The sequence below is a fragment of the Cyprinus carpio genome, chromosome A23, assembly GCF_018340385.1.
Source record: "Cyprinus carpio isolate SPL01 chromosome A23, ASM1834038v1, whole genome shotgun sequence".
NCBI lineage: Eukaryota > Metazoa > Chordata > Actinopteri > Cypriniformes > Cyprinidae > Cyprinus > Cyprinus carpio.
The window spans coordinates 3,373,218-3,386,422 of NC_056594.1; the positions used below are offsets into that span (position 1 = coordinate 3,373,218).

At 35.7% G+C, this 13,205-nt stretch overlaps 1 protein-coding gene across 8 annotated transcripts in view; it reads right to left on the bottom strand.

Annotated features, from left to right (window-relative positions):
* The window catches only part of LOC109061808 (histone deacetylase 7-like), an 89,102-nt gene that overhangs the window by 60,705 nt on the left and 15,192 nt on the right, over nucleotides 1–13,205 (bottom strand). For 2 of the 8 annotated variants that reach the window (XM_042712629.1, XM_042712628.1), the window contains exons 2-3: nucleotides 4,374–4,558; nucleotides 3,446–3,506 (exon numbers count right to left, since the gene is read on the bottom strand). The exons of 2 other annotated variants lie outside the window; for them this stretch is intronic. The gene's annotated coding sequence lies outside the window, so the exon portion shown is untranslated. Of the gene's footprint in view, nucleotides 1–3,445; nucleotides 3,507–3,895; nucleotides 4,309–4,373; nucleotides 4,559–13,205 lie in introns of those variants that run through there. 4 more of the 8 variants (XM_042712634.1, XM_042712631.1, XM_042712632.1 and 1 more) reach the window with 2 other exon arrangements.

Consider the following 13,205-nt stretch of genomic DNA (forward strand, 5'->3'; position numbering starts at 1 on the left):
TACTCGGATTGATTTAGTCATTTTAAACAATATTTTTGACATGGGACGGAAACCAAACAGACCCAACTTTGAGTCTTGAAAACCAGCAGTTCAACAAACATAAAAAACCAACACATAAGACACTGGTTTAGTGATAATCGATTAGTTAACTACTAATCAGAAAGCGTCCTCCTTTTGTAGCAATATAACGAATGCAATTTAAGTCACAGCTAGTTTACACAGAAACTCAATTACTTAACTAGGCACAACCCCTACTAACAAGGAAACTGAATCTTCCACCAGCTGCCACAATACAGAACAAGCGCATCTTAAATCACAGGGTCCACAACTAGTCAACACAGGCTCGAAGCATCTAACAGTGTTCAACTAGTCTGTGCAACTATTTAATAACCAAAAATCTGAAAAAATTATTCCCGCTGCCATCATATAGAACAATCGTAATTTGAGACAGGTGATTTACAGCTAGTCAATACAGGTCGAAAACATCTAACTAGTGCTAGAACTAACCAGTAGATTGATGCTGTCATATTAAACAATATTTTTGGGCATGAAAACTAGAAGTTTAAATTCAATAAACTTTGAATGTTCCTCCTATTGCCACATGATCCACAAGCCAGTTGTATCAGTCCTAAAACATCTAATCAGTGGTAGAACTAACCAATTAGTTAACTAGTGCAACCCCTAATAACCGGGAGATTTATATTTCTTCCAGCGGCCATGTAACCTAACACAGTCTGTTTAGTCATATTAAACAACATTTTTGACATGGGACAGAAACCAAAGAGTTTGGTTCCTAAAAACTTTGGCTCCTAAAAACCAGCAGTTAAAATAAACTTTAATAACCAAAACATATGACACTGGTTTAGTGCTTTACACACCATTTGGAAGTTTGTATGATTATTAGATGACAGCCAGAACATTTCTAAGGCATGAAGATGCACTAAAGCTTCAGGGAGAGTTGTATGTACATGTCAAAACCACTGATGATTTTAGAGGAATTCACTCTGAGGTAGTTTACACAAACTGTGGTTTAGTTACTGAATGCAATATGATTAGGCGTGCTAGTTCCATCACATTGCCCAATATAATCTGTATCATAAACTATGACGAAACTGTATCAGGTCTCATGCACCACATAAATTGTGAGAAGGACAAAAGGGCGGCACTTCTACAACAGACCGTTCAGCGGGCTTCACGAGCGGTCCGTGGGGCCCGGTTACAGCAAACAAAAGAGCGGGAGCGGTGTCAGATCCCTCTCACAGGCTCGGCTGAAACGTTATCCCCTCGCCACTGGCCATGACCTCATCGTGTTGTTTTTCCCGCAAACGCTGTGGCGCACGCAACTCGAGCCGGGCGCAAGCTACAGGACTCTGCTGCTTCAAGCAATATCTAATGCCAAGCAATGTCAGATACAAATACGTTTGTGTTTGTTTACACTACCATCCGCTGAGTAACAGACTTGAAATAGTGACTGAAATTGTGTCAGTAGCTCAAGATGAAACAACATGATGGTAAATCTGTTCTGTGAATGTAATCAAAATGTTGAATTATTTATTAGCTGATAAAATCAGTCTGTTAGGTTAAATGTCTCAGTCATTTGCATAGTTAATTAATCATTACATCTCATGTTCTGTTGAGATTGACTTTACTGTCTTTATGAGGTCCAACCGACCTCACTGATATATGGGTTCAATTAATAGGCTAAAAGCAATTAAAGTTGTTTCTAATCAAAAAGATTATGAAAAGATACATATCTGACCTTAATCTTACGATCAAGTATGAACTGGCTATCCAAAGTACGTTTTTAAATGTTTTTGAAATGAGTCTCTTATGTTCATCAAGGCTGCATTTATTTGATCAAATTACAGTAAAACCGCAACAAATTTGTGAAATATTATTGCAATTTCAAATAACTGTTTTCTACTTTAATATATTCTAAAAAGTCATTTATCGCTGTGATGCAAATCACATGGTCTTTCAGAAATCATTCTTATATGCAACTTTTCTGAAGAAGTTCAAAAGTGAAACATTTATTTGAAATAGAAACCTTTGTTCAGCCACTAATTAAATCTTTGCTAAATAAAAGAATTATTTTCTTTTAGAAAAGCATCAACATATTTTCAACATTATTATTATTTATATTATTTATGCAGAACATGAGGGTAAATACTGTAAATACAGTATGACCCATACAGTCTTTTTCTGCCCATTTTTTCCTCAATGAACTTAAGTACGTACACTAATGTAGTCAAGCAAGTCACCTAATCTCCATGTACTGGAGAGTTCAGGCTATCTAGATGCCTCAGAAGGGTCTGTTACAACTGATGCAATCAGGAGTATTGCAGCACAGACAACATCCATTCTTCACTGCCAGTCAAAATCCAACACATCTGAAATATGAGAGCTGCCGTATGTTTTGATTCTGTGCATCCTACATTCAGCTGAGCTCTTCTCCCAGTGATAACAGAGCTGATTAGAAGCTACTATTCAGGCTTTCCTCAGAGGACGTGCGGACTGCTGTGTAAGCACAGAGACTAAAAATATCACTCAGAATCACTCTACTCAACATTAAAATAGTTCAAAACAAGACATTTAGTACCCTTCAAATGTTTGGCATCAGTAAGTAAGGTCAGCGAGAAAGAAAGAAAGAAATGAAAGTAAATCGAGACTTTTACACTGTTATAAAGACATTTCTATTTTAAATAAATGTTATTCTTTTGAAGCTTCTATCCATCAAAGAATACTGAAAAACAAGTAGTTACTGAAATTAGTACAACACAACACACCTGTTTTCAGTATTGATAATAATAATAATAATAATAATAATAATAATAATAATAAATGTTTCTTGAGCAGCAAATCAGCTGATTTCTGAAGGATGAAGGAAACTGGAATAATGATGCTGAAAATTCAGCTTTGATCAAAGCAATAAAAAAGTTATTTCAAATTGTAAAAAAATGTCATATTATTAGTATTCTTTTGGCGAACATCAACACAAGAAACTTCTTTCAAAAACATTAAAAAAAAAATCTTTCAAACAACTGTGTACACTGGCTCCAAAAAAGTACTGCTGAAAATTGAGAGACAGAATCGTTATGCACACTTTGTGGTTGTCAAACATGAAACACATCTCTAGTTAATGTAATTCTCAACACCTGCGGTTACTCTGCCAGAACACCTGTGCGAACTGACGCCACACATCCACCAAAAATCACCTTGTTTTGTTAGAATTAAAAAACAAAATGTTCTTCTGAGAAAGCCTGCAGCATTTCCTTGCAGGTGCCACTTGCTTTGAGTGTCCCTTAATACTTTTCTGGACCCTTACAAGGCTGCATCACCTAGGCTATATAATTTCACGAATGTTGGTGAAGTAAATAGCCTATGCTCCGGGTGTCATCTTCTCCAATCACACAGGTAAAGCTCCTCTGAAATGAAGGTAACATACCTGCTGCCACTCCCCAGCAGTGAGTGCGTCTCTGATCCGACTCGACGCGAGACTTCAGGCTCTGGAACCAGAAGAAGTGGAGATGTTTGAGGAGAAAGCCTCTCACAACCTCACAAACATTTATGGCAGAGTTTCTGATAAAAACAATTTAGTTATGCATTGCAAAAACACAGTAGTTAGCTTACTACACAACGGCACAGTGAGGATTTAGTATTAGTCAGCGCTGTCACCAGAAACCGAATGAAATAATAAAATGAAAGATTCGCAAAGCTCCTTAAATGAAAGATTAAGAGCACAGTGACTTAACTATGGTGTTTTGGAAGATATTATGGTTCCCAGGGTGAGTTCTGGGTCTGATGTGAACCTCACAAGCTGTAAAGCCTGCGGCTCCAACAGTGCGCTGCTTAACTTAACTTAACTTAACTTTTAACTAAACTTAACTTAACTTACCTAGACAGTTTTGTCCATCACTAAACGCCTAAAAATGCTGTCTAGGCAGGCAAGTCACACTGTTTTAAGTCAAACTGCACACAAAGCGACAGGTTTCGAGTTAAAGACGCATCGAGTCAGTGTAGAGAACTACACAGCTTCTCGCGAACTCTTTTAGACAGACGACTTTATTTGTTTGTTTCTTGGTCCGTTTGGGTTTCATTTCCACTTTGTTTCTAAACGTATTCTTTATGCATCGGTTTCACTAAGACAGTGCACACGTCATTATTAAATCTAAACACAGAGGGGTTTACATGAATATGCAAATAATTCATTAATAGCGATACTTAAAAATAGCCTGACGCATCGCCATCAAAATAAGCGAGAGTAAAATCATGCAGAGCTTATAGAATGCATAGTGAAAAAGCCATGCAAACTGACTTCCTTATAAAGACTAAAGCAACAGGACACAGTTTAAGATGTGAAAGACAGCCTGTACCTTATGTGAAAGATAAAAGCATGCAACAGCTCGTTACTCCCTTGTATGAAACTCCTTCTTCTTTTTTGCAAATTACTTTACGCCTTGTTTTTAAGGTCCAAACGCTTCCTCTGTTAAAGCTTGTCTTAATCCCCAGTTTGTAGTTTGACATCCATTACAAAGACCAGCAGCGGTGTTCGGCAGTGCTGCGAGAGAGAGAAAGTGAGTTATTACAAGTATCTCGGTAAGCCCCGCCCCTGAGGCGGACGAAAATAGAAATGTGGGCGGGGTTCTCCAAAAATAGCGTGCGACGTCTCACGCCTGCATTCTCGCATTGTTTCCTTCTCTGTTATTTCATTGGCTCAGGGCTTCAGCCACATCCACACTGCACTCTAGTGTACTTCAAAGTTCTGTAACTACTCACCATCTAAACTGAACTCACCATGCTCCAGGAGCAGGTGCTGAAGTCGATGGAGATGAACAACAAAAGAAATTCAATTAAAATAATAATAATAATAATAACAATGTCCTGTCAGATTGAGCAGTATCTTAGAAAGATTTCTGAAGGATCATTTGACAATAAAGACTGGAGTAGCCTATGCTGAATATTCAGCATCACAGAAATAAATTACTTTAAACTAGAAAAGAGTTACTTTAAATTTTAAAAAAAATAGCAATGTTTTGAACAGTAAAAGTATAGTAAGAAACAGTAGTGTCAAAATACTTCTGTCTCGATTTTGAACTGTTTATCCATTGCTTAATTTAAAACAAAATGTTATTTTTTCTTTGTATTAAATGTTTTGCTTGAAAGGTGTGTTTGCCTTATGTAATATAAAATTGTTGTTGATATGTTGATGTGTAATGCAATTTATTCATGCAATTTGCAAAGAAATGACTGAATGTATTATTGCATCATTCTGATTACAGTTTTTACACGTTCACTAAAATTGTTTTAACTTTGTATCTCTGTTCATCTTCAAGTCAATAAGAATTTTTTATAATCTCTCAGTAGGCGTAGCAAGGAAACCTTGTGATTTCCGGCAAAGATAGCATATATGGCAAATCAACTATGCATGATGCAAGATCATTTAAATGTATATTATGTGCATATGCATATGTACTTTCAGTTCATGTCTTTTTTTTCTTTTCTTTCAGTCTTTCTCAGTAAAACAGAACCGGTCAGCATTCACGCGCCACACACACGCTTTGAAACCACTACATGACCTGTTTCTCAGAAACCAGGACACACAGTGACAGTCTCCAGTGGGTTTCTGATTTCCTCTGTGAGGCACGATCGCTCAGTTCTCGTCACCAGCTTACACTGGCTGTGTCTCAAAACCTACCTACGTGCACCTCGACTGCTGTTCTGGCCATCATACACCCATGCAGCATTTTTATGAGCATGCTGCTATCAAAAAAACAATGTATACTTTGTTTTGAAAGTTCAGTTTGTTAAAAAGAAGCTAACACAGCACTTTTCCTTTCATGCGCTGTACGTGTGGTCAAACATGTACGTTTTGACAGTGAAGCAGGTTCCAGCACATAAAATCACAGTGCTATTTAAATACTTAAATCATTTCTAGGGCAGAGGAAACAAACAAAGACCCTCACGCACACGCACACGCGCACACGCACGCACACACACACACACACACTGCATACATATAATGAAACTAAAGCAGTGTTGTGCTGCACCAAAATGCTCCTCTAACTGGGGGATCCCAACAGTCTTACCAGAAACCCTCATCTGTGTGTGTGTGTGTGTGTGTGTGTGTGTGTGTGTGTGTGTGTGTGTGTGTGTGTGTGTGTGTGTGTGTGTGTGTGTGTGTGTGTGTGTGTTATAATCACACAGTCCTTCAGTCTGAATCATATCCGGCAGAAGCTGAAAATATCAAGACCATGATCTGACAGTGAAGCACCACAGCAGGGGAACAAGCAATACACACACACACACACACACACACACACACACACACACACACACACACGTCAAAGTAAACTCTCCTTCACTGCCAGCAAAGCCTTGACTGTCAACATGTTTAGCCTTTTATCGTCTATTATATTCTATTGAATGCAGAGAATTACAAAAATGCAGAGCTTCCAGGGAGAAGTCTTTTTAAAAAAATAAAAAAATAAATAGCCAGATGTTTTAATTGAAAAAAAAAAAATAATAATAATAATTTATAGTAAAATTTATGAAGAAATTTCTAGGTCACTAATCAGTTTTAAATAAATTTGTGACCATATGATATTCCTCTGTGCTGAAAGGAACATTCTCAAATCATGGATGTTGGATAACATGAATAATCTGTTTATGCATAAATCAGAGTTCATTTCAGCTCGAGTGCTACAGCAGAAAGGAGGAAATCCCATACTATTCAGTGAAATTCATGTTTCATTTTTATATCCAACATTTCACTCAAACGGTGACACTGATAACATCATATGTTATAAATAATTGCATTAGAAATAGAAAACAATGCAAAATGTAAGTCTTTTTTTAAACCTATAAGTCTTTGACTTTCAAAAATCTGCAGAACTTCTACATATCAGACATTATTGACATGCAAATATCTTGAATATTGTTGCATGCAGTTGTGCTTTAAAGTTGCTAAAGTGTATTCTAAAAAACACTGAGTGTAGTGTATGCTTTGTTCATTAAGCGCAGGAAGTGCTCATCCTCTCAGGCACTGTCACACATTTCTACACTACGATACAAAAACGACAAATCAGATTTTGTGGATTCTGACTATTTACCCATGTTTATGAGCAAAACAATGATTAAAACTTGCTTTGTGAGAGACGTTTTTATTTGTGATGAATGTAAAAAAAAAATTTTTTTATTTTTTTTTAAATTACAGGTTTGAAGGGGAGTAAATGATGACAGAATTAAATGTTTAGGTGAACTATTCCTTTAATACACGGGTAAAGTGTTAGTTATATAAAAAGTACTCTAGTAAAATGTTTGATTTTTTTTATATAAAAAGTTTAAAAGAACAGCTTTTATTTGAAATAGAAAGTTTAATTGTAAATATTTTTACTGTCACTTTTGATCAATTTAATGCATCCTTGTCAGTAGTGTGCAGCATATGCACAGCAAACACTGATATTTTCTCTACAAGCGCTGGCTTAACAGAGTTTCAGAGACAGAGGCTGTTAACCTTTATACACTATTCTTAATCTAGCCGGCAAACACAAACTGAAGCTAAGTTTCACACTAATGAGATTCTCTCCAACAACCATATCTCAGTCCAAATCCTCACAGGATGCAGCACCCATGGTTTACATTTTGTGGGGAAAAAACAGTTTAGTGGAGAAAAAGAAAAAAAAGAACAGACTGAGGTGATTTGATTTAGAGCAGTTCATCTCTGCTTGCTGTGTTTCACAGATTCTCGTGTTTGTCCTGTCAGGTGAGAAAACTCTAACACAGATTCATTTCAACACTTCTGAGCAATAAGCGATGCTTTTCATCCAGCACTGATCAGTACAGTGATCAGTCATCTTAACTGTGATTAGTCTCAGTGGTGTTTGTTAAACCAAGCATCACTATTTCTATTGCTCAGGTATGACTGGACTTAAAACAGGCAAGAATCCTACAGAAATACACTGAAGGGGGATCCTGATCCAAATCTAAAGATCAAAATATCCTAGAGTCCATTCTAGAGACATTCAAGCAGTAGCAGCCACTGAACACCCTAGCAACTAAATAATAACATGGTAACAACCATTCAGAACATTTTAATGACTGGACAGCAACACCATAGAAACCACCCAGAACACCCTTGCAACAGTATAGAAAAATGCAAAAAAAAAAAATTACTTGAACCTAGAACACCCTAGCAACTATACGGCAATGTGCTAGAAAAGACTCAAAACACCTTAATGACTGCATAGCAACACCAAGAACACCATAGGAAATGCATATCACCAACCATTCAGTTTGGCATGGATAGCCTCATGGTTAGTGCGCCGACATATAGCACAACTGCGCTCGCAGCGACCCGAGGTGATTTCTGTCTTGAAGTCCACTGTTCTTCACTCAAGTCTTCACTGTCCTATCCCAATAAAGGCATAAATGCCCATAAATATAACTTTAAAAAAATGACTCCATAATGACTCCACAGAAACTCCCTGGCAACCACAAAGAACAACTTAGCAACCACATATTAACAACCATTCAGAACACCTTAATGACTGCATAGCAACAACTAAAAACATCCGAGCATTGTGAGAGTCTCGGTAGGATGTTTTTAAATGAAGAATATTTCATACAGTAAGATGAAGGTCAGTGTCACATTTTTTTCTAACCCAACTCCATACTGCCATAATTATGATATTATTGTTGCTGATATCAGAGAGAATGAGGTTTGTTCCTCTTGTTCCACAAAGAACCAGTGCTTTCTCTCTCTCTCTCTGTCTCTCTTTCGCTCACGGACAGCACAGCTTTGGGAAACTGATGACTGGGAATGCCAGTCATATGAATCAACCAGATTTGATTACATCTCTGTGTGCCTCAATGTGCTCTTTCAATTTCAGCTACACTACCTTCCTCTAAAACAACACACACACATGCAGTGAAAGTATGGCTGTGTTCCTCTGCTAATGTGGCAGGTTTGATCGGAACGGCTGCTGTTATAACTGCAGCCATTGATAAGCTTTAATCGGATTCTCTGTGGACAGACAGTAACAGAGAGTCATGCACAGACCCGCGTCTGCTGTAGGCAAATGTCAGCAGTTCAGCCTCGCTTCACCCTTTAATACCCAACACCCTCACACTGACAATATCAGTGTTTACATCTATGCATCTGGCAGACACTTTTATCCAAAACGTATGGAAGCTTAAAAAGGTAATTGCAGCTTTTATCCCACAAATTTTATTTTATTTTTTAAATTTAGTTTACATCCCGCTGTTTTGACCTTTTTTTTTCTCCACATTTTGAGTATACACCTCACATTTTGACTTTTTTTTTTCTTGGACCATCTCACAGCTCTGTCTGTAATATTAATGGCCAATTCACGCAGGATAAGAAATCTCAGTAAAAGTACCAGAAGTGGGTGGGGTAACTTGATTTATGCACTGCCGTCACCTCCCTGTTGTTATGTGTGTGTCTGCATTGCTTATATGTTTATAATATGTTGCTTATAATATCAGTTAGGTCTGGTCAAAAAAATGGTTTTTTTTTTTTTGTTTATGATTTGATTTTGTTTTTATAATATCACTTCACAATAAGGTCTCATTTGTTAACATCGATTAATGTATTAACTGACATGAACTAACAGTAATCAAATATTATGTTTACAACATTTAATTATCTTTGTCAATGTTAGTTAATACAAATATGATTGTTCATTGTTTGTTCATGTTAGTTCACAATGCATTAACTAGCCTACAACTTTTAATAAATGTTGAAATTAACATTAGCTAAGACTAATAAATGCTGTATAATTATTATTCATTGTTATGCATTGTAACTAATGAAGTTAACTAATGTTAACAAATGAAACCGGTCTTACTGAGATTGTGATGTTTTTCTGTTATATGAGAGAAGGAGAAGAAGATTTTTAATACTGAACTTAATGTATGACTTCAGTACTTCTTTTTCCCTTAATTTAGTTATTATTATTTTATTTGGTATTATTATTATTATTATAAAATCCCTTTTCTTTCCGTTTATAATATTATTATATTTTTAAATGTATTATATATGTTATTATATTTGAGAACTGCCAAAAAAGGAACAGTAAATTGAATTGGGTGAGAGAGGGAGATGTGGGGTGTCACTGTTAGTCCCTTAACAACCCTGCAGGAATTTGAGGAATGCTGGATAAGGAGAGAGAGTCCTGAGAGAGTGAGAGAGAGACAGAGGGCAACGGGGCCAGAGAGCTACAAGTGGGAGAGGCACTAAAAACACGGAGAAAAAACAGATGGAACTAAAGGAAAAGAGATGGAGTGCAAGCAAAAGAGAAAAGAGAGGGTGTGGAGAGAAAAGAGAGTTGAGAAGAAGGATTGCGTGTGTGTGTGTGTGTGATGGGAATAGGGATTATTAGGGAGGAGTATTTGAGGGTGGGGTGCGGAGTGGCGTTACTCTTCAGATAACATGACTCAAACATGACTAAAGCAAGGCAAAGCAAACACAAACTACAGTGTCTGACAGTTTACTTTGACTTCAGGCTGAGACTGGCCTCCAGTCGCTAATTAAAAATCCCATGTCAGGAGTTTAAAAATGTACAAAAGCCTCGTGGGAGGTGTAGAATTCCACGAATCTTGGAAGGGATTCAAGATCTTGGAATTTTAGGATTTGGATCTGATTTCAGTTCAGTTATTTCTGCTTTATTGGTTTTTCCTTAGTTGCATTGAAACCTGAAACATTTTTTTTCTTCTTCTTCTTTTTTTTTTTCTTTGCAAGCCCTGCAAAAAAAGAAGAAAAAAAAACATGCATGGGAGAAGTGGTAAAGGTTAAGCATAGAGATGGGGAATCTTTTCATTCATAATGACTGCAGCGGTGACTCACATGAATACCACTCACCATGAGGAGCCACGTGACATGATTTTACCGCTGTCGTGTGCATTTTACACAAATGAAAATCTTTGTGGTTCTGTCAATAGATTTATACCTAATTCAGAGTCTTGGATTCATTTTTCGAAAGAGAAAATGCACACTACAGTAAAATGAAACTTCATTTCAAACCCGTATGACTTACTTTCTCCTTTCACACACAAAAGGAGGCATATCTTCACACCACTCTTTTCCATACAGTGACACTTAGTGATCACAGCGGAAGCATGAATGAGATTTTCAATTAAAAAAAAAGATAGAAATGCATCATTACATTAAGCTATCAGTTTTGGTGAACTGTCTCTTTAAAAGCTTCATAATCATTTCATTTGGCTGGGTTTATTTAGCAGTAACAGTGTGTGCTAATATAAAGGAGTGTTTTAATTTCACACCCTTTCACACCCTGTTTTGTTTTATGTGATTTTTTCTTTCTTTCTCGTAACAGGCTAAGTTGCAAATCCTGTTTGTTTTTCTAAATTGTTATTATTATTGATATGCATAAATATACATTATATATATTTTCATTATACATTTATTAATGTAATGAAATGCTAATTAAAGATATGATAAATACACTTATATATACACACACACACACACACTTTTCATGTAAGTAATAGTACTATAAAAAGCAAATCATGTATACAAACTATATTCAACATTTTAGATGTTTATATTTTTAAAAACCAACTTAATTTTATTCAGTGTTACAATGACAAAAATCAGTAATTTTAGTTTTTATTGTATTTAAAATAAATGCTGTTCACTTGAACTTTCTATTTAGCAAAAAATCATGAATTTAGTTTTTATTGTATTTAAAATAAATGCTGATATATATATATTATATATATATATATATATATATAAAAAATCATGAAAAAAAAAATGGTTTCCACAAAAATATCAATCAGCACAACTGTTTTCAGCATTGATAATAATTTGATATTTTTATTGTGATGTTTTTTGTAGTTTTTTTGTGATTGAAGACTGGAGTAATGATGCTGAAAATTCAGCTTTGATCACAGCAATAAATTACATTTTAATAGTATATTCAAACAGAAAGCAGTTATTTTATATTGTAATAATATTTCACAATGTTACCGTTTTACTATATTTATGATCAAATAAATGCAGCCTACCCATCTACCTATCTCTCCCTCTCTGTCTCTTTCTCTATATATATACACAGTGTGTAATTACTTTTAGTGATTCAGAACAACAATGAACATTGTTTCTAGGTTGATCATTATTATTAAAGTGCTAACATGGTATGAAGGTCAGAGGTCACGCTGTGGCTGCTTTCATTCTAATGATCCTCAAACAAGCTGTTATCACGTTATGAGCCTTTGACTCAAATACTGAAGCTAATGAGTGCAGTTGCACAACATAGTGTACACTTAAACATGCACATGCACTCATTTTCAGTGACGCACAGGTCACTGGGTCATTGGGTTTCTGCTACTGGAAATGGTGGCCAACAATCACTTGCTCTCTTTTTTTAATAATCAATAAAGCACAATGCATATAGAAAAAAAAGAGGTGTCAAGAGAGACATACATGTGACAAGTGTTTCCACGCTCTCTTTCCAGTGTTTTGGGGTATGTGGGTAAGTGTAGGCTGTTCAAAGCATATCACTGCGGTGCTCAGAGTTCAGTTACTGCTGCTGCTGGTGGAAACTGTTTCACTTGTGAAGTTCACCTACATCAGAGACCACCAGCACATCAATACATCTGTCTATACTGCATTACAGCATGGAAAAAACATAAAACGGATGAGCTGAGGGGCTTTTCAAGAAAAATACTCAAACAGTCCATAAATACATATATACATAAGGTTTTTATATATATATATATATATATATATACACACACACACACACACAGGTGTAAGTGTGTATGTATGTATACCAGTCAAAAGTTTTTGAACAGTAAGATATTTAATGTTTTTTTTAAGAATTCTCTTCTGCTCACCAAGCCTGCATTTATTTGATCTAAAAAGCAGCAAAGCAGTAATATTGTGAAATATTTTGTATGTAAAATAACTGCTTTCTATTTGAATATGTTTTAAGATATAATTTGTTCCTGTGATCAAAGCTGAAATTTCAGCATCATTACTCTAGTAATATATATATATTGCTTTCTATTTGAATATGTTTTAAGATATAATATATCTATATATATATATACACACACATATACACACGCACACACAATATTTTTATCTATTAAAGTTTTAGTATTTTTCTTTTGTTGCTTTATTAGGTACACCTGTTCAATTGCTTGGTAACACAAATTGC